Raw genomic sequence first — 13,775 nt, forward strand, 5'->3', positions numbered from 1 at the left:
AATTCGGTGGAGACTTTCCTGTTATCACAAAAGCAAGTTGGGTTCTGACTTTGATGTTACTCTGACTTAAACGTGACAAATTTTTCATTTGAAAACTGTCAGCCATGTACAGCAACCTCTAGCTGAAAGTGAAAGGGGAGAAAGAAAGCAAGAATGCCACTACTTTTTGTTATGCTATTCTTGCTAAAATCAAGTGGCAGATAGTCATAAAACTGGAAGAAAACAAGTTGGTAATGCTTGTATGCAGTCAAGCAGAGCTCTCCTTTCATCTGGATAATGAATCATTCACACATTCACAGTCAGGTTTGTACTTTCTCTGACATGTAGGTTTTAATCAACAGATTGATGTTGTCTTCAGAAAATTGCCTATAATCAGGGCTGTCCTAAGATGGGGAAACGTACGTCAGCATGCCACAGCTCCAGAAGTGCTTAGGTTTGTAGGATTCTCTGCTACTTTTAGTGATGAATAACCTATCAGCCTTCTTTTCCTCCCAGCTCTCCTGCAAATTTTATCATAGTAACATCTTTTTCTTGCTGTTCAGGTTAGATACATTTAGTCTACAGGTGTGGTTCTATGTCACTTGCCTAACAAGTCTTGCTAGTTTGCTGGTAGTCCATGACCTGTATTAAGGGTACTGCTACCTTAATTTTATTGGTCTTGTCAGCACAGAAATTATTCATTGAAGAATATAATTTTATAAAGATGACATATTTCCTCGAGAAACCTCAAGGAAAATAATCCCAAGATAAACAAGCATTTGGAAACATGCACCATGTTTTACTTGGTAAATTCTCTGGTGGGACAGAGGACTTGCCCTACTAGGTGCCATTCATTGTTTCTCTCTTGCACTGCATCTGTATTCACGAATGTGACCTGGTGGGTTCCCGCTTGGAAATATTCTACAGTTGCCTCAGGAACTTGACCTCAAGCTGACTTTGACATGATAATTGCTAGAAAAGAGCCAGACTTGACACAGCGATTTACTTAACTGTATGTTAACATGTTTTACTGTATGTTGTTTAAACTAGCACATTGCACTGTTTACAGCACTTCACTAATATATTTGAAAAAGTAATTGGGTAGTTCTAACTACGTAAAATTGCTTATATGAGTGTGACACTGTGGTACACTCCTGCTAAGCAGGTTTTAATCAACTCAGCATTGGGTTCATTTGGTTACTAATCTCAGATGTCTATGCTTCATTTTTATATTATAGGGAGGAAGTTTTCATAAATATTGAAGACATGCTAAGTAAAAGTAATTATTTAGGGCTTAGCAGAGAGTATAAGCAACAGAATGAAAAGCCATATGAGCTGAAATAGATTTCTGTTTTTTAAAAAATAATTCTTTGAGTATAAGTTAGGTTTACAGGAAAATTATGGATCATCAGTATCATGTGAAAGCAATACAGTAAAGTTGTTTACTTGGAGTATATATGTGCTTCAAAAGTCACCTTGTATAAAAAAGATGAGCTTTAATTACAATAAAACATCTGTTCCTCTTATAAAATGGAAGTAAGCTTTTAAAAAATTATGGGGTTTTTTTCCTCCTACATTCTTTCTATATGCTTACAGCCTGAAAAATACATGCTTTCAGAAACTTCATTATTGGCACAATCCACCCCCTCTGTGGGGTTTAGATGAGGGATTGGTTTGTGATGGGACTTTGCTGGCTGGGACCCTGGGCTGCGGGGAGCCTGGCAACCCCTGGATTGCAGGGCTGGGACCCTGGTGGTGCTACTTTAGGTCAGCCTGTCCATGATCATTCTCCTCAGTTCCTCTTGTCAAATTTAAAAGCAAAATGAAAACTGCTGGAAAGGAAGTGAGAAACAAAAAATAAGGTATTTTCTCTACTTTGTGTGCAGAAAAATTTTGCACTGTTCTGATCAGTAACAACGAAGATATTTACAGCACAAGTTTGTTTTAATGCAAGAAGAAAGTTTAATTTAGTTTGACCTTATTCTTTGGTTTTGTTTTGTTTATTCTTCAGGGTGCTTTCCTGCAGCCAGCGGGGACACAGCACTTCCTTCCTGTCCCGAGCATCCTGAGGCAGAGGCTGATCTCCCACAGGGTGAGTCACAGCTTGAACAGCCTTTTCTGGGGAGTTTTTCCCTCTTTTCTGGGGGCACTGCTGCCACTCTGACAGTTTTGCTGCCTTTGCCTTTTGCTCTTTTCTTGACTTGAAGATTTTTTTTCATCTGGCATCATGGTAATTAAAGGCAAGCGAGTCAAGTCTTACCTGGGATGAGAGAAGATGAGAGCGTAGGAAAAAGAGGCTCAGACATAACTCTTTTCTTTGTTCTCATCTATCAAAGAAGAAATTGCCATATGTTTTCTACTCTTTTGCTGCTTGTTACATCGTAAATGTGACATCGATTAATTGCATGTTACATTCAAAAAGTTTTTCAGTTTTATAAAGCAATGCATATTTTCTCCTATGTCTCCTTTACAGTGTTACTTTCTGACTTTGTAATTGCACACTGGGATTTTTAAAATGTTTTTACACGAGGTCTGGACTGAATATTTTTGCCTGAAAGGTATATAGGAGACATATCATGCATGACAAGTATATTAACTATATTTGATCCCAGTAATGGAAGTTGAAGTTTCTCCATTAAAGTTAATGGAAATGTAATGGTTTATGCCAGCTGTGAAGATCTGTTTGGTTATATTTGCTATAGGAAATCCATTTGTTTGGTGGAATGACAAGGTTCTTTTTTCTACATAACTTAAAAGCATTTACTAGACTTGCTATTAATTCTTACTCTGTAAATGCTTATATTTGGAGGACTATTTGTAGTGAGGCTGCTTCGTGACTACAGAGAGACTGCTCTTTCTAGAGACTTGTGGTTTGGTATCTGTGGTATAGATCTGTAATCACTCCAGTATTGCTCCAGTTTATCAAGAGACGATGGAGAGTGTCAGGTTCAGGGTCAACCATTTGATGTGTGCACAGGGAGTGGTGGTGCTGGAAAGGAGCTACAAAACACTGGGTTGGATTTGGTCACTTTGAGAGGAGGCATCAGCAGACACGAGCCTGCTTTTCCATAGGTCTTGTTCCAGAACAGCTATTGTTTGTTTTTGATGGAGATTTGACATTTTCCTGGGAATTCTAACGTGGTGTCAGCATCCATACCCGTAAAGAACCCCAACTTCAGCTGAACAAAGCAGTCCTTGGCTGTGTTGAATGCAGTACTTTGCAAGGGCCTGCTCCTCACAGCTTAAACCATCCCTAGTTAAGGTTTCCAGGTGAAAGCGTTTGCCTTCTTTATTACTTTTCTTTCATAGTTAAACCCATTACTGCTAAAATTTCACAAAACAGCACTTCTGTCCAGGGTTCTGCCCTGTACAGAGGAACAGTATGTGTTTTGCTGTCCATGCTGTTTTAACATTTGATCTTTCATTTCTGCCTTTATAGTGTGGTGTGACCTCTTTTCTGTGCTATATTGTGTCTGTCCTTGTGGACGCCTTTCCTTTCACTTTGGCAATATTTCACTTTAATTTCTTCTCAGACCATATCTAGTCTACTGCTTATTTTCAGTGGAATTCAGGTTTCTTATCTGCAGGCCAAGCACGATTCAAACTATAAATTTCATTTCTCTCAGTATTTTCTGCTAAGCTGCCGAATTTTGAGAATTACTTTTTGCTCTGACTTTCCACAGTTTTAATTTTTAGCCTTTTGAAGAAATGATCTCAATGTTCAGACAAGCAAATTGCTAAGCGTTTTCAAGCTTCAATTGAATCTATTGTAACTAACCTCATTATTTGATAAAACTGAGTTACAAAAGTAGATTCTCTCAAGTGTGGAGTATACAAACCCTGTCTTTATTTATGTATGGAGAAAAACTACTGTCTGTTCAGAAAATTTAAAGCACTTTAAACTGGTTCTATGGTTCTTTAACAGTGATTCTTCTAGTGCTTCCCATTTCTTCTCAAATCATGGCATTTTTTTTCTTAAGCACAGAAGATTATTTAAAGATCAGATATGCTTTCTGTGTGAGAGAGATGAATACTAGTTTCCTCAGGATTCTTTTGCTTAATTACTTTTGCATATTAATATCAAAAAGCACAAACTGGTCTTATGCCTTGGCTTTCTTAAATTTTGAATTACAATCTGTGCAAAAGGGGTTATCTTTTCTAGCTGACTAATCTTAAAAGTCAATAAAATTACACTGTAGGTGTTATGAAATAATTAAATTATTGGAAAAATGATGGCACTTTAAAATATGAAATCTGGTAAAGCTTAGGCTTTATTAATGTATAAGTACCAGCAGAGGACTTGACGCTGGGGTGAATGTGCTTTTTTGATATACACAAAGAGACCTGGTAGTGAGAAAGGGTCACTGAGTTGTGTTTACACAGGTATAGCTGTTCTTTTCACAACACACTGAAGAGTTCCCAGAGACTAGAAGTCATTATATCTTAAACAGGTAGTCTATCAAATGCTTTTAAAAAAATAAACAGTTCACTGAAGTCTGGACTTAGAAAATGTGGTTACAAGGACTGCTTTTTAAATGTATATGTTTAGTATATGCACTTGTGTATACCTGCAAAGTCACTCTATATGGAAATTTGAAGGGAAACATTTGTTTTGGTAGTTGGCAAATACTATTCCACTGATCTTTACTTTCAATCAAGAAAAAACACAGGTTTACATGTGAAGTAAAAAGCCTGTACTGCTAAGATAGGAACAAGTGTTTGGTTTTGTTTTCCCATCACCTTAAGCTTCCTCTGATGGTCTCATTTTCGACTTGAGTGAATCAATTATCAGTGGTCTTTCCACATTCTTTTTTTTGTCTGCAGAGGCAAGTCATCTTGCTAAGGAACAAATATATTTCTTTGGGATTAAAGTTTTACCTGTATCATGAAAGTACAATGAAAAAATCTTTAAATACTCCATAGCAATTATCACACTTAGACATTTTTTATTATGATTCACTAAATAGGAACAGGAGAGAAATTTATCAATGTACCAGTGTTTTCTTTTCCAGTGAAAATACGTAATTGAAAAAATGTACTAAATTTTGAAATATTATTTTGCTTTTCACCTGGTGAATTTTTGGTTTCCTTTTTTTATTTCAAGGAGCAATTGAAGGTGGGAAGGTTACAAAAGACTTTTTAAAAAGTATTTCAGATCTATAAATAATGGTTTAGGTGAATCTGTGTGACCAGGATGCTTTGTAGCATAGTCTGCTATGTAATCTGTCTAGTGTGTTATACACGTGCTCTTTAGCCAAGATGTGAGTTTAAACTAAATCACAGATTTAGTTTTCAGAGCACAAATAACATGAATTCCACATAAAATATGTTTTGATTTAACTAACGTAGTAATAGCATGGATGCTAAGGCCTTTGAAATGAAACATATTTCTTTATATTAAACATGTTACATTTCAATATTAGATGTTTCTCCGTCCAAATAATGGCATTTTAAATGGTTGGCTTTAGTGTGTCTATGAAAGTGAGATCCTCCGAGGCAAATTCTATTTAAAAGAGATATCTCCTTTTTCCTCAAGGGGTAATGTGTAGCTACGTAAAGAGAAGTAATTAATGAATTAATCTGACTGCAGAACTTTACCTGTGAAAGCCTGGTTGAGAAGATACTGATCATCTTGGTCCCCAAGCAGGCCACAGCACATGTTTAGGTCTCAGCAGTGCCACTGCCCTCAAAAGAACAAAAGGTTAAAAACTCTGATGTAAGAGAAGGCTCATCAGTCCACAGGGTTTAGATCTGCTCAGAGGCTTCATAAACCCTGACTTTTCATTGCTGATTGAGTCTCTGAACTAAGGTGTCATTCTTAGATCCAGCTGAAGTGAATGAACTTCTACTCAGAGGTTGCAAGGTGCACCAGTCTGAACTGATTGTCAGGAAAGAGCTTAATTTTGTGACCTACCCAATTCTCTCCCTTTTCCACAAAAAGGCTTAGAGGAAGGCCTAGAGCTCAAAGCAATATAAACCAAATGAGTCACTTAAAACTGATTTTTTCCTTTGATATTTAGAACTTTGTATGCCTAAAATTAAACCTGAGACCTTTTAAAAAGGCATTGACTGTCCTCTAGATACATATGTTAATGAAAATAGCTTGTTAGCTTTAAAGAAAGAAGTCAGGATCCTAAATGCCTATGAAACATTGATTAGATTTATCTTAGCTGTGTGTTCAACCATAATCTATTATTTCTTTCCCGGCTAATGACTGAGATTTGCAGTAAGTGAAGTACACTTCTTGGTTCATAGTGCCAGTTTGTTCGCTTTTCATCGCATTTGCGAGATATTGTACATGAAATCATTTCTAAAAATGGATTTGTTCAGAACTGATTGCAGGTTTTACTGTTAATCATTACACTATTCTTTATTTTACACTATTCTTTATTTTTTGTTCTTTTAAAGATTTAAGTATCACATTATTATAAGGCAGCTTACTTTACAAGAAGCAATGTTAGGTAATGATGAACTATTCAAACTATTCCAGAATCAATTGAATTAGGAATTGGGTAACTCCATACTTCTTACTACCAGCAGATGCTGGTCCTGAGACCAGTAGACTAAAAGGGCATCAAGATGTAGATGCTGGAAAGCAGAGCTTGTTTGGCCATTCATTTAAATACCATTATTAACAACAGAAGAACATTAAATTTACAGATAAAAGAAACTTTGAGGTAAAGACTATGAAGTAATATCCTTAGAATCCTCACACCGAAATATATTCTGGAGGCTAGGTATGAAAAAAAAAATTGCAATGGTCAGAATGGGTCTAAATATTTGTAGATAGGCATTTACTAATTAGTTCCTAGGCATGAGCTGAGCTGCAGTATGTATCTGTGCACATGCTTTTAGTACACACCAAATGTGATATTAAATATATTCACCTAAGAGGTTTAAATGAATTCATCTTACCTCACATTTTATAATGCACGAGTACATACAAAGCTTGTTACTAGGGCTTAGCTTGTTAAGCTGCAGTAACATGTCCATATTTCTAATCCTTAGAGTGTCAATATCAAGATTTAATACTGTTTAATGAATGCAGTTTAAATTGATACCTCCTGTTAATTTGGATTAACTTTCAAGGTGTCCCTATGACAAATGTGAAGAATATGATAATATTTGTTTTACTGTCCTCTAAATTAGCAGGAGCCATTATACCTTCAACTTACTGTTCCCTAAAAGCATCATTTGCAAACATTGTTTTCATGGCCACATAGTCTCTTATGAGTCATATAAAGCAGTGTTAACTGCTGTGTTTTATACAGGCAAGCATATTTTTGGGAGATCGATGAGTATTGTCTCTCCTGAGTACCCATCTACATTTTTATGTAAGCTTTACTTTTCCATTTGGCATAGCATTTTTAGTAGGTTAGTTATAGCTAAATTTACAAAATCATTAATGTTTTGTAAGACATAAATGCGTAGGACAAAGAGATTATGGCAAAATAATTAAATGTTTAAGTCAATTTTACTTTTTTGTTCTGAACTTTCTATCTTAAATTGTTTCTGAGGCAATAGTTTGAAACTGCAGTAGTTGATAATAATATGTGGAAGCTATATTTTCTGCTGTAATATATATATATGCAACTGATAGTAAAATCATTAATACATATGAAAATGAGTGCTTCAAACTCTATGTAACACATGTTAGTGCAGAGATTTTGGAGTGCATTTTAAACAATGTCATATGGTTTTGTATGGTGGTTTAGCTAGAATTCCATTGTTCTTTTCCAACACTGAAATATTGCAATCTGCTCTGGCTAAATTCACAGGGCTTTCTGAAGTTTACCACAAGGACATGGCAGCATGTAAGCCTGAGTTATTGAATGTGGGGATGTAACCTGTACACAGCTGCTACAAACAGTCACTACGAACACTTTCACGTGCATTGATTTCATTTAAGAAGTTAGAGAAATACTCAGAGATCTTGTTTATTTACCTGATGCATAGAACCTACTAAGGCTTTTATCAGGTCATACTGAAACCTTGTACCAGAGTCACTAGTGCTCATTAATAGAGCTAGGTTAGAAAGAGATTTAAGAGCAATTTCACACAACTGTTGCAAAAATACTGCCCCTTCTCCCAATATTTGCAGTTATTCTTTTGCCATTTATGTGTTTTTCCACCTGGATCTGTGTGAAACTCCCCTTGAAAGACAAATGCTTTGAACACTCTAGGTAGTTTCATGCTCTAGAGGAAATATTTACAATGCAGTGCAAACCTCTTTTTTTTTTTTTTCTTTCTTTCAAAAAAACCACGCTATTTTGAGGAAATTTTATTGTTGGAGTTGATCAAAGGGACAAGACTTTTTCAGCTCTTAAGCTGGCTGACACTTGCCAGTGTTACAAGACAGGTTTGGGGTTTTTTTATTTTATTTTTTCAGGTCTTAATGAACTCACCAGGCTTGTTCAAAAAAGCAAATAAATACAGAAAACGTGTGCTGAAGTCCTGACACTTGGACTTCAGAGAATTATCAGTAGTTAAACTTCTAAACTCTGTAGCTGGTCAAGGTGCAGTTCAGAATGAAGTCAGTTTAGTATGACTTAATGAGGAACACACTGCAGACAGGGATTGGCAGTGTAAGCACCAACCAGAACAGTGCCTGTCACAAAAAAACAAAACAAGGACAGGGGAAACAAGCAGGGAGTCCTGATTGCAAAATATACCAATGATTCATAAATCTACGTTTAGCTCCCAAAGTAGAAGCAAAGGAAAAGAAGAGATATGGTCATTATTTGATTTCTCTTTTTTAAAGTTCACAATCTTGTGATGTAGACAATGCGGTTTTTTTAATGATAACAATATTGCCAACTACGACTCCGCCCATTTTTAAAAGGGCAATGCCACAGTTTAAAAAGTTTTCACAATTTCCTTCATCCTCTCCTGCTAAGGAAAAGGCAATGCTGGTCAGATTTAATTCACACTAGTAGATAAACATTCCTAATGAAGATGGAGGTGTGAAATTTCCAACTATGTTGGAAAGAAAATCAAATCATCAATAAAATATTTCCTTATAGGCATCTTTTCCATAATGTTTGTGAAGCATTAGGTTTAAAATAGGTTTATTTTACATAATCACAGTAACGTGCTTTTCTGCAAAGGAAAAAAAATCCTAAGTGCCACTGCTCTTAGATTTTTATTTATTAATGGGTAGAACTTCAAGCCTCATGAATTCGTCTAGAAGACTAAAGAGAACCTCTAAAACTATAGCAGAGTTTTTATGCCACTGGGGAAAAGATCATTTCAGTATTTCTCTCATAAACCTATCTTCAGGTCAATGATCCACGAACTAGGAAGGATTTCCAAATAAGCCAATGAATGCTTCAAAGGAGCTTTTCGTCTATTGTATCAACAGGCACTTCTGAAATAATGTTGCAGTTTTTAAAATGACACGTCATATTAAGCTGCATAATTTCTGTGGCAAACCTGAAGTCAGTCTGATCTTTTACAAGGGTAGATTAAGCAATATTTTATTTTCTACTCTGGCTGACTAACAGCTTCAACTACCCAGCTTCAAGTGCAAAAGTAAAGCTCAAAGTTAAATTAGAGACACTTTTGCAGGATTGATCTAAGATTGTAAGGAAAATGAGCATGTTAAAATACAAAACCAAATCTCTACACAGAATTATTTTGTACTTTTATCTTTAGTGTGAATAATCGTGCACCTCTAATTTTGACTTGAAGTTGTAGTGTGAAGTCTGAATTAAAATGTGTGACACCCTTCCAATATGCTGATGTGTTATAAAATGCATCCTGTAAAAATAACAGCTCTGTAGGTTGCTTTATCATCTCATCTCTGTGAGACAACCATGGCTGATCTCGTAGCTGGGGCCTTTCCTATTTGTGATGTCACACCACAACTGACCTTGCAGCAATACTTTTCTATTGACAAGGCACTGGACAATTCGTATTATTGATAAACTTGCACTTTTCTATATATTTTAATAATTCCAAAACTGTTGAAAGAAATTAATTAGGCACTGTCTTCAAGATCTATGGGACAAGTTCCATGGTCTCTATGGATGCATTTACTGGTTTGGGTTTGATCTACCAAGCTCCTAAAAAGAGAAAAAAAAAATTAAAAGTTTCAAATAACATCCACCCTCACTTCTCCTCCCCCAAATGAAAACTAAGAGCCAGCTATACTATTCCAGTTCTCTGATTCTCCAATGCATTTTTCTTATCAGCAGCAGCTCTTTTGGGAAATGTAACCATGGAAATTAGAAATTACTATCCTAACACCAATTTGAGAGTCATTTATTGAAAAGGGTGCTCTCTTTGAGGAAAAGATAGGAGGGGCAGAGGGAATAGATAATATGAATTCACTTTAATGACCAGGGCTTGAAATACTGAAAAGCTGAATTACCATTTAATGACTGAAAGTGGATGCAAATTGTATCAGTGTTGATGAACCAAAGAGAAAGTGAAACGTATTAGGGTAGAAACAGTGTGAACCCCTCAATTTTTAAAACCTTTTCTGCCTTCAGAATCCTTGCTATTCATAAAAGCACTTGATGATTCTAATTGTTTAAAATCTCATCAAGGCGTCCCATATCAATGGGAATGTTCACTCTTCCTAGATATGATTTAATGATTTAATCACTATGGTTTCTTACTGTGAACCCTGCTAATAGGGATCCTACACAGATTACGTGAATTGTATTCACCCAAGGACTGTAAATAGTGAAGCACTTAATTCTATTACTTTTTTTCCCCTACTCAGTTTAATTGAAACGGAACAATTTAAATAGAGCAATTAGAGAGCTCTCTGGCAGCCCAAGAATAGTTAAGATTATCTTATTTTATTATGATGGCTTTTAGGCCAGTAATGTAGACAGTTAGTTTGGAGTTATTTCTTACATTACGTTGATTATCAGTACCATGTAAAACACATGTATACACACATGAAATGCATTGCTTACAAATTCCATCCTGTGCACTGTGTGTCTTGTGACTAATGTTTTCTAAAAAATGTGTTACTTGAGGCAGGTTTTCTTTGTGCCTTCAGTAGTCTGGCTGCTTGGCATAAGCAGATTTCACCCTTCCACCTTCCTTGCCTTTCCTCCTGAAGCTGCCTATGATAATGCCAGATGAGTATTCAGAGCACGTGCCTGGTATTGTTGCCTGTCACAAAGGCTGTTTGGCACGAAGACTTTCTCTGATCTTCTACTCCTGTTAATAGGCTATTTAAGGTGCCATGGAGTCGCATTTATTACAGCCTTTGAGGCTAAGCTTACATGAAGAGAGCTTGCTGTATTTTCTAAGAATTTACTGTAAGGGAAGCACATGAGGCATTGTGGCTCTGTTTGCACAGTCTCTTAATTTCTATCAGGCTTGCTAGCAAACTAGCTAATGCATGCAGCTTTAAAATGTCTGATTGCAAGCTATGGCTTATAAATGCAGAAGGGTTTCCTCAGTAACAGGTGCGTTTAAGTATCCACCATTGCAACAATACACTTTGAGATATGGTTACAGTACACTTTATTCAGATTTCCATCAGCTGGCTCCTCCTCTTGAATCTCCCTTACAGGCATATCTGTTTAGATACTTAGATTGTGCATCCTGGATAGCTTATTAAGGGAGTCAGGATTTTGACCATATTCTGAAGTTCACAAGGTCCTTTCAGCCTAATTTTCATAATAAATTAAATTTTTTTATCAGATGCCTATTTCTCCAAGGCAGTTTGATCCTCAGTTTTTAACCCTACCAATGGGGCTGGCAGCAATTGGTGTGGCCAACAGAGATTATCTTCCAATTTCACTTCCATTAACATTTAAAATTAATTTTTAAGATATGTCTCCATAGTAAATCTTTACAAACAAGAGAATAGATGGTGACAGCTTGTTCTAGGGAAAAGATTTCTAATGGTTTATCTACTGCTCTTCTTGCTCACCACCCCCCACGTCTTTGGACCAGAAGGGCAGTGCTGAAACAAACAGGGCTTTTTATCTTGCCAACTGGGGTTTTTATCTTACCATTCCCTCTGCTGTGGGTCATGGAGAAGTCTCAGAGCAGGATGTGGCACAAGTCCCTTCAGAGAAGCTGAGAGTTGTGCTCCATGAAATGCACAGTATGGGTGCTTACTAGGATGGGGTGCCAGCTGTTTGGGACAATACTGATATGAGTAGGGTGGATAATAAGTGCCTTGGATATCTTGAGACTGGGCAGCATCAGGTCATCACACTGTCTTTGGATCATGAAATAAAAATATAAAAGACTTGAGATATTCTGACTGCAGAGCACTTCCCTTACAGAATTTTTATAGTATTCCTGCAGTTAGAATTATCTAGGTTCTCTATTCTTTTTTTAACAGGTTTTGCAAATTATGCCTCACAAAAACCTCAGAGCATGAACAAAGCCATTGAGGATTCTACTTTTAATTTCCACAGGTTCCCTGTTTGTGAGGGTTTTTTGGTTTGGTTTGGTTTCTTTAGGGAGGAAGAGGACGAGAAGCAACCTTCTACAAATATCTAGATATATTTGATAAACAACATTTCCTAAAAGCCCTTGGTAAACAAAATCTTTGTGTTTAAACAGATGTGAAATTAATAATTTTCTTTTTATTAATTGATTAAATCAGTCCATTAATATGGTTTATGTTCATTTCTGAGATGAAAGTTACCTCAGAAACCAGTTTTTTGTACAAACTAATATCTGAGATCTAGAGTCAATATATCCATTCTCCTTGAAGGTTTATAAGTGGTTTGAGTCTTATAATGAAGATGAATGCTACGTTGCAGAACTGTAAGAGGTTTTAGTAGCTTCTACAAAAGCCAGTACTTTGGTAGTGTATTCTCATATGTTATATATTGAACATATTTACTCTGATTTGTATACTTAAGTTTGCAGTTTTACAAATGTGTATTTCACAAACGTAATTGATATTTTCTATGATTTCTAATAATAGTGCCCATAAAAGTGTCCATCTTAAATGTCCAATCTTAAAAGGACTAGGTTGAATCCATAAGGCAAATAAATTATAGATTTAACTTATTGTTTGGTCATTGTGATCTACAATTAAAAGGCCAGGACAAAGGATAACCTGTATTACACCGAGTAGTTGATACCTCAGTCCATCACCTCAACAAGTGTTCCCTTGAACAATTGTCAGAGAGTAGACCATTAAAATCAGGGTCTAGACAGACACAAAGGACAGTTTGTGCCTCAAAGTAAAGGTGGCAAAAAAAAGGCAACCCGTATTTATCATAGCTTAAACGTGAACTAAACACTTCTTGAAGTGAAAATAATATTGCCATATAAACCCCATAACTGAAACAAGAGCCACGTAGGATGTTTTAAGTCATCAAGAGAAAAAAAAGGAATTTGAACTGTTCATCCAGTCTTACTTCAGCATCAGTTGTATGAATTGTATGAGTCTTTCTCAGGCCCCAGTCCTCCAGGGAGAGGTTGGTACAAAGGCTCATTACTGACCTGACAATAACTTTAGCCCATGTGCTGTAGCAGGTTCTGTTCTCTGCCTTCTCTTCATGTTTGTTTTTTTTTTTTTCCCTTTTTTCTGTCAGATTCACTGACTGCACCTTTTCCTCTCATACCTAGAATGCTGAGTAGGGAAAGTTTTGGTCTTAACTTTTGGTTCATGAAGACCCTGCTGAGGTTCAGGTCTCAAGCAGATTAAATGAACTGTTGGTTATAATTTTTTGTTGTTGTTGTTGTTCCCAATTGTTACATCTGCCTGTAGCTCTCTGCTCCTAGTTGGTTACATCAGTGGAAATGTTTCTGAAAGAATTCCTGAATAATTTAAAATAGATATCTCTCTGCCTCACAGTTCT

This window comes from Chiroxiphia lanceolata, chromosome 7 (genome assembly GCF_009829145.1).
Source record: "Chiroxiphia lanceolata isolate bChiLan1 chromosome 7, bChiLan1.pri, whole genome shotgun sequence".
Taxonomy (NCBI): domain Eukaryota; kingdom Metazoa; phylum Chordata; class Aves; order Passeriformes; family Pipridae; genus Chiroxiphia; species Chiroxiphia lanceolata.